The sequence below is a fragment of the Delphinus delphis genome, chromosome 1 (assembly GCF_949987515.2).
Source record: "Delphinus delphis chromosome 1, mDelDel1.2, whole genome shotgun sequence".
NCBI lineage: Eukaryota > Metazoa > Chordata > Mammalia > Artiodactyla > Delphinidae > Delphinus > Delphinus delphis.
Window position 1 is genome coordinate 82,322,359 of NC_082683.1, and position 12,835 is coordinate 82,335,193.

A 12,835-nucleotide genomic window follows, 5' to 3' on the forward strand; every position below is an offset into this window, starting at 1 on the left:
TCTAGCCTTTGAGTATACTCTGATGAGGTAGAACAGCAGCAGCCTTCAGCCAAACTCAGAGCAACTCTGCCCAGGAACCCGACACTTGGGTGTGGTGCACACACAGTATAGCTCCCAGAGTAATCTGGACTGTGCCCCCTTGAGGGGATCATAATATGGCATCATTGGGGATTGGAGACTGAAACTCACATGTGTCTGCCTGCTGCCTCTGGCCGGTCTTTCATGGTACCAGATGCCCGGGGACGAAGGGAACCTATGGACGAGAGGGACCCCTATACAAGGCAGTAGTAGCTGCACCAGGGCTTTTTGTCCTCCTTGCCAGCCTCCAGGGTCAATAGTAGCATTCTCCGTCATCACTTTTGGTTTGGTAAAGGAAAGTGGCCAGCCTTTTGGCTCTCGGAGCAGCACCATGGCGGTTGGAAAGAACAAGCACCTTACGAAAGGTGGTAAAAAGGGAGCCAAGAAGAAAGTGGTTGACCCATTTTCTAAGAAAGATTGGTATGATGTGAAAGCACCAGCTATGTTCAATATAAGAAATATTGGGAAAACACTAGTCACGAGAACTCAAGGAACCAATATCGCATCTGATGGCCTCAAGGGTCGTGTGTTTGAAGTGAGCCTTGCTGATCTGCAGAATGATGAAGTTGCATTTAGAAAATTCAAGCTTATTACTGAGGATGTTCAGGGCAAAAACTGCCTGACTAATTTCCATGGCATGGATCTTACCCGTGACAAAATGTGCTCCATGGTCAAAAAATGGCAGACCATGATTGAAGCTCACGTTGATGTCAAGACTACCGATGGTTATTTGCTTCGTCTCTTCTGTGTGGGTTTTACTAAAAAACGCAACAATCAGATTCGGAAGACCTCTTATGCCCAGCACCAGCAGGTCCGCCAGATCCGCAAGAAGATGATGGAAATCATGACCCGAGAGGTGCAGACAAATGACTTGAAAGAGGTGGTCAATAAATTGATTCCAGACAGCATTGGAAAAGACATAGAAAAGGCCTGCCAATCTATTTATCCACTCCATGATGTCTTTGTTAGAAAAGTAAAAATGCTGAAGAGCCCAAGTTTGAATTGGGAAAACTCATGGAGCTACATGGTGAAGGTAGCAGTTCTGGAAAAGCTACTGGGGACGAGACAGGTGCTAAAGTTGAACGAGTTGATGGACATGAGCCACCAGTCCAGGAATCTGTTTAAAAATCAGACTTTTAATGGTGACAAATAAAAGACCTCATTTGTGATAAAACAAAAAAAGGAAAGTGGCCAGCCATGTGAGCCAAGAGGTGAGACTGGGAAAAGGGCTAGGTAATAAGGGCCACTTGACAAAACGGAATGAGGACACTCGATCTGATGTCCCAGTGTGAAAGTGTCCCAAGGTAGGTATGGGACTGTGACTTGACCTCTTCCAGGCAGCTCTAGTTTCTCTAAAGTGGGCTGGGGAGCCCTGTGAGCTGCTCACAGGACCAGGAACCCCATTATCAGGAAGCCCTGTGAGCTACTGACAAGAACAGAAAACACCCACCACCCGACCTTTCCTCCCCACTCTGCTTATGAGGCAAATCTTGGGTGATTATTTGCCAAGGTTCCAAGGGCTCTCCTCCTGGTATCAGCACAGAATACCAGCTGCCCCAGCGATCTGGGCCGTTAGTCTTGTCTAACATTCTGTGGGGCATTCTGACTCAAGAGGGATTAACTATCTCAAGTACAAGCCATTACAAATTCAAGGGAGACCCCCCGTTATATCAGAGTCCATGCCATTTGGATGCCCCCTATTTTGATCTTTTGAGGAGTCCATTAATAGTTTGGTGCTGGTTCCAAATCTCCTGAGCTACAAATCCTGTGTAGTACAGCGTAACCCCAATACTGGCTGGGAGATGGGAAAGCTGGCCCATTGATGGGTCTCTAAATTATAACATTATTTTACAACTGGACCTGCTATATGAGAGACAAAAGAAATGGGATGTCCACTTTTCCCTATGTCCAGTTTTTTATGGCCTTATATCAGAACAAAGGCCTTCAAAAGGGATGTGGACCCTCCTCCACTGAGGTAATACCAGTCCTTGACCCGCCCCCGCAAGGACCTTCTTGATTTCCTCCCTAACCCTCCTCCTACAGCTCCCTCCCAATGCCCTTCCCTTCATATATTCCGATTTGGGCCACAGGCCCAAGATGCCCCCTCCCCAGAACCAGGCCAGCAAGTACATGAAGCAGGACTAATTACCAGCCAGGGTCCAACAACCCACCAGGAAAAGTACTACATTTGAGGCAGGTCCCCGATAGAGAAGGAGGGCTCATCTAGGTACATGTTCCATTTACCACTTCTGATCTGTATAACTGGAAAAGTCATAGTAAGGGGTTGAGAGAAGATCCAGAGGGGTTCCTGAATGTGATTAGGGGACTCTTTCAGACCCATGACCCCACGTGGGCTAATCCAGACCCTCCTCAATGTACTCCTAACAGGGGAAGAAAAGGCCACAATCTTTTCAAAAGCCCGAGAGGAAGCAGACAAAGAGAACAGAAACAATTTAGGTCATGCTGTCTTCAGACCGGGGAATCAAGTGGTTCCAGATAATGAACCAAACTGAGACCACTGAGACAATGAAGAAGGGGGTGGAAGACAGAGTGCGACCCATTATAAAAATATGATCCTCAAGGGAATCCAGGCAGCAGGAAAGAAACCTGTTAATTGGAAGAACATAAAGGAAATCAATCAGGAGCCAATGGAAAATGCTTCGGCGTTCCTAGAGCGCTTCAGGGGATGCCTCTGAATCTATAGTATCACGGATCCTTCCTTCACTAGAAGGAAATGCAATCCTGAGGTATATTTCATTTCCCAAAGCACATAAACTTCTGGAAATAGAACCAGATACCCCTACCTCTCACCCGATCAAGATTGCCTACCAGGTATTTTAACAACTGAGATTTAGAGGAGGAAAAGTTGGAGGATAAAAAGGCCCAGAGGCAAGCCCACTTACAGGCTATTGCCTTCCAGTGTCAATGGGTCAGCACAGGGATCTGGACTGACCACCCATAGAGACTCTCAACTCCTGTGAGTGACCCCTGGCCCCCACCGAGGGGCCAAGGAAACTAGGATCCAATCTTCGCCATATGTAAACAAGAGGGACAAGAATGCCCTTGCGCCCCCAAAGGAGGACAGAAATGGCAGATCCCAGCCACTACCCTTGAAGGCAGATAGTCCAAACAGATCAAGAATGATGGGGCCAGGGGACTCCTAAGCTGGCATTCCAGCTGACCCCTGAGGAGCCCTGGCTGACACTGGACATAGAAGGAAAGACTGTTGAATTCTTAGTCAGCACCATTGCCACTTACTCAGTTCTGAACACCAGATCAGGCAAACTCAGTCACAAGAGTTATAAAACAATGGGTATCAGGGAAGGTCCAAGAATGGGCATTCGTAGAGCCATTAGAATGTTAATTGGATGAACACACACTCACCCATTCCTTCCTGTATGTCCCTGAATGCCTTATACCTCTGCTAGGAAGAGATGTCTTACATAAATTGGGAGCTATTATCCACCTAATGGGAGACAAACTGGAGACTGGCATCCCCTTAGACAAAGGGCATAAGATGATAATGTTAGCAGCTGAGGATAAACCTCTCCAGACTGAGTAAATCGATCTCTCCAGAGTAAATCCCAAGACCTGGGCCCAGGGACTGGCGGGACGAGCTGTAGGAGCCACTCCCGAGATAGTCCGTCTAAAACCCTGACATACATGGCCCAATAGAAAACAGTACCCTCTCCACTGTGAGGTCTTTTTGGGCGTTGCCCGTTATATAGGGTCTAACTGACCAGGGCCTTGTTACACCATGCCAATCAGCCTGTAATACCCCCATTCTCCCTGTAAAGACACACAATGGGAAATACTGAATGGTACAGACCTCAGAGCAGTCAGTGAAGCCACCAAGGATAAAAATCCAGTATTCCTAATCCCTACACTCTGCTGCCCACTCTACTGTCCACCGGGACCTGCTATTCTGTAGTAGATTTAAAAGATGCCTTCTTCTGTACTCCATTAGCCCTCAGAGTTACAAGCCATTTGCAGCCTCAGCCCTTCTAAAACTAAAAGACTGTTTAGGGCTTTCCTGGAGATGGCCAGGTTTTGCCACATCTGGATCCTTAAGTATGGTCTAATAGCTAGGCCTCTATATGAAAAGTTGAAAGATGATGATCCTTTTGAATGGAATTCAGAACGCAAAAGGGCCTTTCAAGAATTGAAAAAGCAATTACATCAGGCCCCTGACCTGGCCCTCCCAGATTTAGCTAATCCCTTTGACCTTTACATTCATGAGAGAAGGGGAATCACCCTAGGGGTATTAGCTCAAAAACTGGGAACACTTACTTGGGTGGTTGCTTTTTTCTCTAAACAACTATATCAAACTGCTATGGGATGGCCACTTTGACTACGACAGTAGCAGCTACCACAACCCTGTTAAAGGAGGCTGAAAAATTAACGTTTGGTCAGCCAATCACTATATGGACCCCACACCAGATTCAGGCTTTAGTAATTTCTAAGGGAACACAATGGCTATCCCCTGGAAGGTTGGTGCAAGTTCAGGCTGGGCTTTTTAGACAGTCCAGTGGCTACCATAAAAACATGTTACAGGGCTTCCCTGGTGGCGCAGTGGTTGAGAGTCCGCCTGCCGATGCAGGGGACACAGGTTCGTGCCCCGGTCCGGGAAGATCCCACATGCCCAGAGCGGCTGGGCCCGTGAGCCATGCCTGCTGAGCCCGCGCGTCCGGAGCCTGTGCTCCATAACGGGAGAGGCCACAACAGTGAGAGGTCCGCGTACCGCAAAAAAAAAATGTTACATGCTAAATCCTGCCACCCTACTACCCACAGAAAGGGGGACCCTGGAGCATGACTCTGTAGAAACCATAGACACAATCTGCTCCAGTCTCTCCGACTTAGGAAGTGAGCCTCTCCTAAATGCCAAAGAGGAATGGTTCACAGATGAGAGCAGTTTTATGAGAGAGGGGAAAGGGCTGGTGGGATACAGAGTAACTTCCCAGACCCATGTCACAGAAGCAAGAAGCCTACCCCCAGGGACTTCTGCCCAAAAAGCTGAGCTGATAACCTTCACCTGAGCCTTAGAGCTCAGGACCTGGAAGATCTGAAATGTTTACTTAGATTCCCAATATGCATATGCCATCCTACATGCACACAGGGCTATTTGGAAAGAAAGGGCATATGCTTACTGTGGAGAATAAACAGGTAAAACATGGCTTAAGTATATCGAAGCTCTTAGAAGCAGTACAGCTTCCCAAAAATGTGGCAGTGATTCACTGTAGGTGTCACCAAAAGAGGGATGGGAGGTAATAAAGGGGAACAACAAGGCAGACATAACTGCCAAAAAGGTGGGCCCTGAAACCAGGAACTTGGCAACTACTCCTCATACAGGGAAGGCCAGATCCATCCAATTACTCCCCAACCCACACAAAGGAAGAATTAGACAAAGTCCGAAAATGGGGCTTCAATAGAGATCCAGGAGGCCACATGTGACTAGTTAATGAACATGGGCAATACTTCTTTCCCCAAACTGCAGCTTGTCAAGCCATCAGGGAGACTCATCAAGGAACTCACTATGGGAGGGAAGCCCTATATAACTGGTTAGTTGAGATTATGGTAACTCCTGGCATGGAAAGTATAATCAAATAGTTGAGACCTGCCCCATCTGCTCAATGAACAACCCTAACACCAACCCTAACACGAGACTCCCCAGAGGCCCCCAGATAAGGCCCATTCAGACCAGAGGGACATACCCTGGAGAAGATTGGCAGATTGATTTCACTGTCATGCCAAGAGTACCAGGCAATTTCAGGTGCTAGTGGACACATTTTCTGGGTGGATAGAAGTATTCTCTTCTAGAACCTCAACAGCAGCTGAAATGGCTAAGGGATTACTAAAAGAAATAATCCCCAGGTTTGGGCTCCCAGGATCCCTCCAAAGCAATAATGGTCTAGCATTTGAATCTCAAGTGACAAAGGGGATTACAAGTGCCCTGGCCATAAAATGGACCTTGCACTCAGCCTGGAGACCCCAATAGTCATGGCTAAGACATGGGCCTTAGCCCATGTCAGGAAACTCAAGAAACTTGGATCACCTTGCTCTGCACGTGGTTAGCAACAAGGAATAAGTTAAAGTTAAGTGCATTTGAACTCATTCATGGTAGACCCATTCCCCAAGCCTGAGAGAAAGGACACCTTAACCCTCTCACTCCCTTGGCCCCCTTAACCCCCTTAGTTGAAACGGAACAACTCAAGCGTGCCCTACAGGTAGGAGAAACCAAAAGCCCTTGTGAAATATGGTAACCAGGTGCTGCCCATACCCATTGACCTTGCCTTCCAACCAGGAAACTGTGTGTATCTAGTAACCTGGAAAACCAGGAGCCCATAAGATCAGCTCACTCGTAAGCAGAACGGACCCCACTTGGTGATCCAGAAGCAAGAAGCCTACCCCCAGGGACTTCTGCCCAAAAAGCTGAGCTGATAACCTTCACCTGAGCCTTAGAGCTCAGGACCCGGAAGATCTGAAATGTTTACTTAGATTCCCAATATGCATATGCCATCCTACATGCACACAGGGCTATTTGGAAAGAAAGGGCGTAGAGAGAAAGAAAATGAAAGAAATGCCCCACCCATTCTGCCCTGAGGTTGCAGGGGTCATTCTGTGGGACATCACACTCTAGTGAAGAGGGCCCCCAAGCCCCAACCTCCAGAGACACAACCTGGGGCAATAACCCCCCTTGGCTACTCATGGGAACCTCACTCCAACACGAAGCTTCTCTTCTGAAAAACAACGAAAGAACGACCAAGGAGATTCTGGCCATGACAGTGAGCCACGACATCAGGGAACACTTTTGCCTACATGCAAAAGACCTAGATACCTTCACTTTCAGGAAGAATTTGATATGTGACCATTATTCTCTTGCTAATATTTGGGCCATGTGTCTTAAACTGTCTGGTGTCCTTTGTCTCCACAGATTAGACAAATGGCGGTCTCTCAGTGATATGAACATCAGGGCTGAGGCCTGGTGACAGTAAAGGTGGCTTGGGAGAAGTTCTGTTCCTCTAACCGGGTTATAACGATGCCCAAACCAGCAGGAAGCAGTTTCAGAAGACCAACCTGTGCCAGTCAGCGGCCCTCAAAAATGAGGGGCAGGACAAACGGCAGAGTAGGGATTTGTCACCGGCAAAACCCATTAACAATTCCCAGGAAATAAAAATAGAATCTGGGTAATAAAGTCTAACCTTTTTTTTCCCTTTGTGCTTCGTCTAGTTTCATTTGTTCATAGGGTCCCGCATGCAGACACCAGCTCCTCACCAGTATTCCAAGTGCAAAATGGCCGCACCAGACACAGCTTGGCGGGCGTGTGCAGCAGCGCTGCGCACGACACCTCAATTCAAGATGGCAGCAGCGTGCCGTGTGCAGAGACGCCGCGTCTGGCACTGCGATCTGGAATGAGTGCAGTGAGCAGCACGCCTGCGCGGGACACGCAAGCGCTCTGACCCCCACCCCCAACCCCCGACTGATGAGAACCGAATAAAGCGGCGCTGCAAACGGCCTTTCCGGAGAGCGTGTATTCTAGAGTGAGACCTTGCACCTCTCCATTCTTTGATCAAAGAATAACGCTTTCCTTTGCTTTTTTTTTTTTTTTTTTTTTGCGATACGCGGGCCTCTGTCGGGCCTCTCCCGTTGCGGAGCACAGGCTCCGGACGCCCAGGCTCAGCGGCCATGGCTCACGGGCCCAGCCGCTCTGGGCATGTGGGATCTTCCCGGACCGGGGCCGCGTCCCCTGCATCGGCAGGCGGACTCTCAACCACTGCGCCACCAGGGAAGCCCTTTCCTTTGCTTTTAAACGAAACTCCGTCTTCTTCTATTGGCGCGAATGACACAGGCCAGGAGGACCCTCGTTGAAACCCAACTTGAAAGTCTTCATATCATAAACAGTTTTTGAACGTTGTCTGTGTGCCAATTACAGTGGGTGCAATGGATGCAGTTAAGCATAATATTAAAAAGAGTGCTTCCCAACTCTTAGCTGTGTATCAGAATTACCTATAAAGCTTTTAAAAAATACAGAGGTATAGGCCCACCCTATATGTGATCTACCAAATGAGAACCAGCAGGGGCAATATCTTTATGACCAAATGTATAAACCTCTCAGGTGGTCTTAATGCAGAGCCAAGGTTCAAAGCCATGGTATTAAAAATCTTACCTTCTGAGATTTTTTAATCTACAATAGGTAATATTGATGTGAATACATCTGTCATAGGACATATAGTAAGAACACATATTAGGAAAAACACAATAGCGGTAGATAGCATTAAGTCCGACATAGAAACAAATGTGTAGACAAAAGGATAAATGCAAAATTGGCAGAGGTTAGGGAAAGCACAGAGATAACTCTAGGCAGATTCTATTGCATCTAGTTGATGGGAGGAATAATACACTCTACTGTTGTTGTTGTTTTGTGCGTGAATTTCAAATTAAAGGCTTATAGTCAGAAAAAGTGGTTCTAGTTTAAAAGGAAATGCTTTAACTTCAGAATTCTGATGCATTGGAAGTTGTATTAAAATTACACAAAAAATGTACCTAGAGTATATACAATTTGTATTAAAATTATATGACCTTTATGTTTTAGGGTAGAATTGCAAATAACTAAGTTCTGCATATGTTGTCCACAAAAAAAAAATGAAAGACTAAACCAACATGCTGTGAACATATATGAACGTATATTACATCCATGTTTAAATGAATTCCAGGCAGTTGTATATTAGGTGAAAAGAAATCAAAGGTTTGCAGTCTGGCTAATGAGAGGTTCTCTGAAGGGCATTCAGTGGAATGTATTTCTCTTGGCAGTTGCTCTAGTGGACTCAGTTCAATTCTAAGCAGATTTCTTTAATCCTTAGCTCTAACTGGGTCAGCATCATCTGATTTTAAGTATTATTACAGGAGACATATGCACAATGATTATTGAAATAGCTGCAACAACCTTGCCTGGAAAGTTGCTTTTTCTTTGAAGATGCTCAAAAGGCCCAATTCACATAAACTGAAAACTTTCAGGTAGGGCCCCTATTATTATAGGGGAGGGAACAAACCAAGGTGGCCCTCACATGATAAAAATGCCGAAAATTCCATTGAGTCTTTTTTAATAGGCTGCTTAGAAAACTTGCTTAATTAACTTATCGTATTCTCTGTATTGATTCAGGAAGATTCTGTTGGGTAATTTGAGCACTTGGACTTGAAGAGAATTTTTCAGAGTTAGGAGGATAAACATATTTTTTTAAAATCACAAAATCCAAACAAAACAGTCAATTTTGTGTTTATACCTCAACAGAGACAATTATCAACAGATGTGTCAGTGATACTAGTGAAAACCAAGCAAATGGTTCACAGATATGAATAAAATCTTAAGAGATCACGACTTCAGAGGAGCCATGAGTCCTTGAAATAGGTTGCAAAAACTGAGTTTACATATATATCAACTATAACAAGGTCATACAAAACATTTACTACTGGTACATATATGCACATGCTAATATGGACATTTAGGCTATCTTGTCCAGTCTTATATTCTATTTTAGACACATTAGTCAGAACCCAGAAAAGTCAATTCCTGTACGTAAAACAGACATTGGAATAGCAAGTGTAATATTTAGCTCACAGTCTGACTCATTCATCAAATCCAGAGGTCTGTACACTTTTTTCTGTAAAGGGACAGACAGTAAATATTTTACGTTTTGCAGGCCGTAGAGTCTCTGTCCCAACTACTCAGCTCTGATGTTGTAGCAGGAAAGTAGCCACAGACTCTGTGTAAATGAATGGGCATGACTGGATTCCAGTAAAACTTTATTAACAAAAACAGGTGGCAGGCCAGATGTGGTCTGAACTACACCATATATCATACTCTAAATAACGTTGAGTTTACTCAACTACTCAGAAACAAGCTCAAATTAATCTGATCTCTGTACTAGTTAACAATCTGTGCACTGATCACATATGAAAATATATCATTATATATATAATTGATATGCTATAAATATATAGTGATGTTTTAAATGTTTTATATAATTGTGAAAAAGCTTAAAACTGTATTGTATTTATTTTTATGCCCATATTTCAATTGTTAAGTTTTTTTTTAATTGAAGTAGAGTTAATTTACAATGTTGTGTTAGTTTCAGGTGTACAGCAAAGTGATTCAGTTATATATATGTGTGTGTGTGTATATATATATTATTTTTCAGATTCTTTTTCATTATAGGTTGTTATAAGATATTGAATATACTTCCCTGTGCTACACAATAGATCTGTGTTGTTTATTTTATATATAGTACTGTGTATATGTTAGTCGTTGACAGTTTCATATTGTGTGCTTTTACAATGAAAAAATATAGTTAAGATGGTCTTTGAATTGTGAGGTTCCGGAAATATTTGAAATATGGTTTGATGGCTTAAACATCTCTCTTCCAATATTTCTTCTTTGTTCTATGTACACTTTGTTTTTTAAATCTGTAACCCAGTTCTGAACTTTTTTCACCATTATGTAAAATATTTGTTGCCACATTGAATTTAATTGGAAATTTAAAATTTACATATGTCAAAGCCCAAGGGCTGAAAGGTAAGCTATTAATATATTTTAAAATCCAAGTAAGAAGATTAAACCACATGATTCAGAAACAGGTTTTAGTGCATTTTCTTTGTGCTATCCAGATGACTGTCGCTGGTAAAAAATTTCAATCCTGGTATGAAAATATATAAATATAGTTGCTAGCCTTTGACTATTATAGAAAATATTAGAAAATGAAGCTGTAATTGTCATTTGGAACACAAAACTTACATTTAACAGAGGACAACTGTTAAAAAAATCCTGTTATCTCTTTTTATAACTTCATAATTTATACTGAAGAGGTTTTTAATTTTTTTTAACCACTGTAGTCAGAAACTTAGTTCTATAAATAAGCACTTCGTTGCACTCAAGAAAATGAAACTGTTTCTTACTGATTGTATCTATCCGCTTGACAACTGTACTTTTTGAAGGTAGATTAAAAGAGATCATTTTACAGGAGCAAAAAAAAAAAAAAAACCAATGGAACTTTACAACTTGAAAATCAGCATGTTGTGTTTATGTTTCAAAAACGAAATATGTTGATGTTCGTACTGCTTAAAAGTCACTCAGGAGACTAATAGAACGTCATTGCATGTTTGGGCTGCAATGTTCTCAGCACCCTGAAAGTAGTTCAAGAATTTGAAGCTGAGAGAGAGCTAGATATTTACTGATTTTTTTTTTTAAAGAATATCTTGTTTCAAGGCCAGAAACCTGATGTTTTTTGGAAAAAAGGAAATGTCAGTTAATTTTTTACAGACCAAACTTGAAGGGCATTTAATTAGTAGCCAAGTGTGACTGAGTTCATAGATGTGTAATAGAGAACTCACTACAGTTTTTTGAGAGAGAAATGCAAAGTGCTTAGAACAGTACCTGACCTAATAAATTCTCAGTACACCTAGCTGTTTTATTATGATCAACATTTCTTTTATTTTTAATTTATATTTTATTTTTGGCTGTGTCGGGTCTTCGTTGCTGCAAGAGGGCTTTCTCTAGTTGCAGCGAGCAGGGGCTACTCTTCGTTGCTGTGCGCGGGCTTCTCATTGCGGTGGCTTCTCTTGTTGCGGAGCACGGGCTCTAGGTGCGCAGGCTTCAGTAGTTGTTGCATACGGGCTCAGTAGTAGTGGCTCGAGGGCTCTAGAGCACAGGCTCAGCAGTCATGGCACATGGGCTTAGTTGCTCCACGGCATGTGGGATCTTCCTGGACCAGGGATCGAACCCGTGTCCCCTGCATTGGCAGGCAGATTCTCCTGTGCCACCAGGGAAGTCCTGATCAACATTTCTTATAATGTACTCAATATCATGAGATAGCAGAATCACCACAGGCTTAGAAGTCCACCAGCCTAGGTTCATATCCAGCCAACTGAATTACTTAACTCCCCTTGGTTAGTTTCACCATGATGGGCAAGATGGTGATATTCCATATTCTATACAAGAACACTTGCAAACCTTGTCTTAATTTACATTTCCTGTTTCTGCCTCTCTCTCATTGGGAGGACTTGTAAGAAGTCTGTCTACAGGCAGAGTTACAGGTCTAGTCAGATTTTAGAGGAAGCTGGTTAGGGATTTTTCAGACTTCTTCATTTTAAGGCAGGAATGATGTTTTGAGCTCTTGGTCTCTGAGTAGGTATACACTGTCATCTGACAAGAAAAGAAAAGGAAGAGTTGTCACTTTATATATCAAAATCAAACTCGGGTGGCACTTGATAAAAAAGCATGGGTTGACAGATGGATTCATTCCCAGGACAATAGAGAAATTATATAATTTTTAAAAACAAGTTATTCTCAGCTTAAAGGTTACATAGGAATTAGTGAATATTTCTTTCTGCTTAGTAGACAAAAACTGCTCCCTACTCTATAGGAATCCCTATCCCTAAAGTTACATTAAAAGATTAAAGGTACACTTTGAATGAAATTGTAAAATTATATATGTGTGTGTGTATTTAAATTAATGTAACAAATGACTACAAAATATACTGTTTTTTGAAAAAACTTTGCTTCTATGAAGTTCCATTTATAAAAATTTCAGCAAGAATTTCCACAAGACAAATTCACAGAAGTGAAATTGAAATTGAAATTGTGAAATTGAAAGTGAAATTGTGTCAAAGAGTTGTCATAATTTCAATAGGGCAGACATTGGTAATTAACCTCAGAAAAGTTACACCAATTTACACACCAACCAAATGCACATGCCCTGAATCCCAA

General features: G+C 43.1%; 1 pseudogene; it reads left to right on the forward strand.

Annotated features, from left to right (window-relative positions):
- Positions 1–403: 403 nt before the first annotated feature.
- LOC132421280 (small ribosomal subunit protein eS1-like) lies at positions 404–1,218 on the forward strand (annotated as a pseudogene).
- The last annotated feature ends 11,617 nt before the right edge of the window (positions 1,219–12,835 follow it).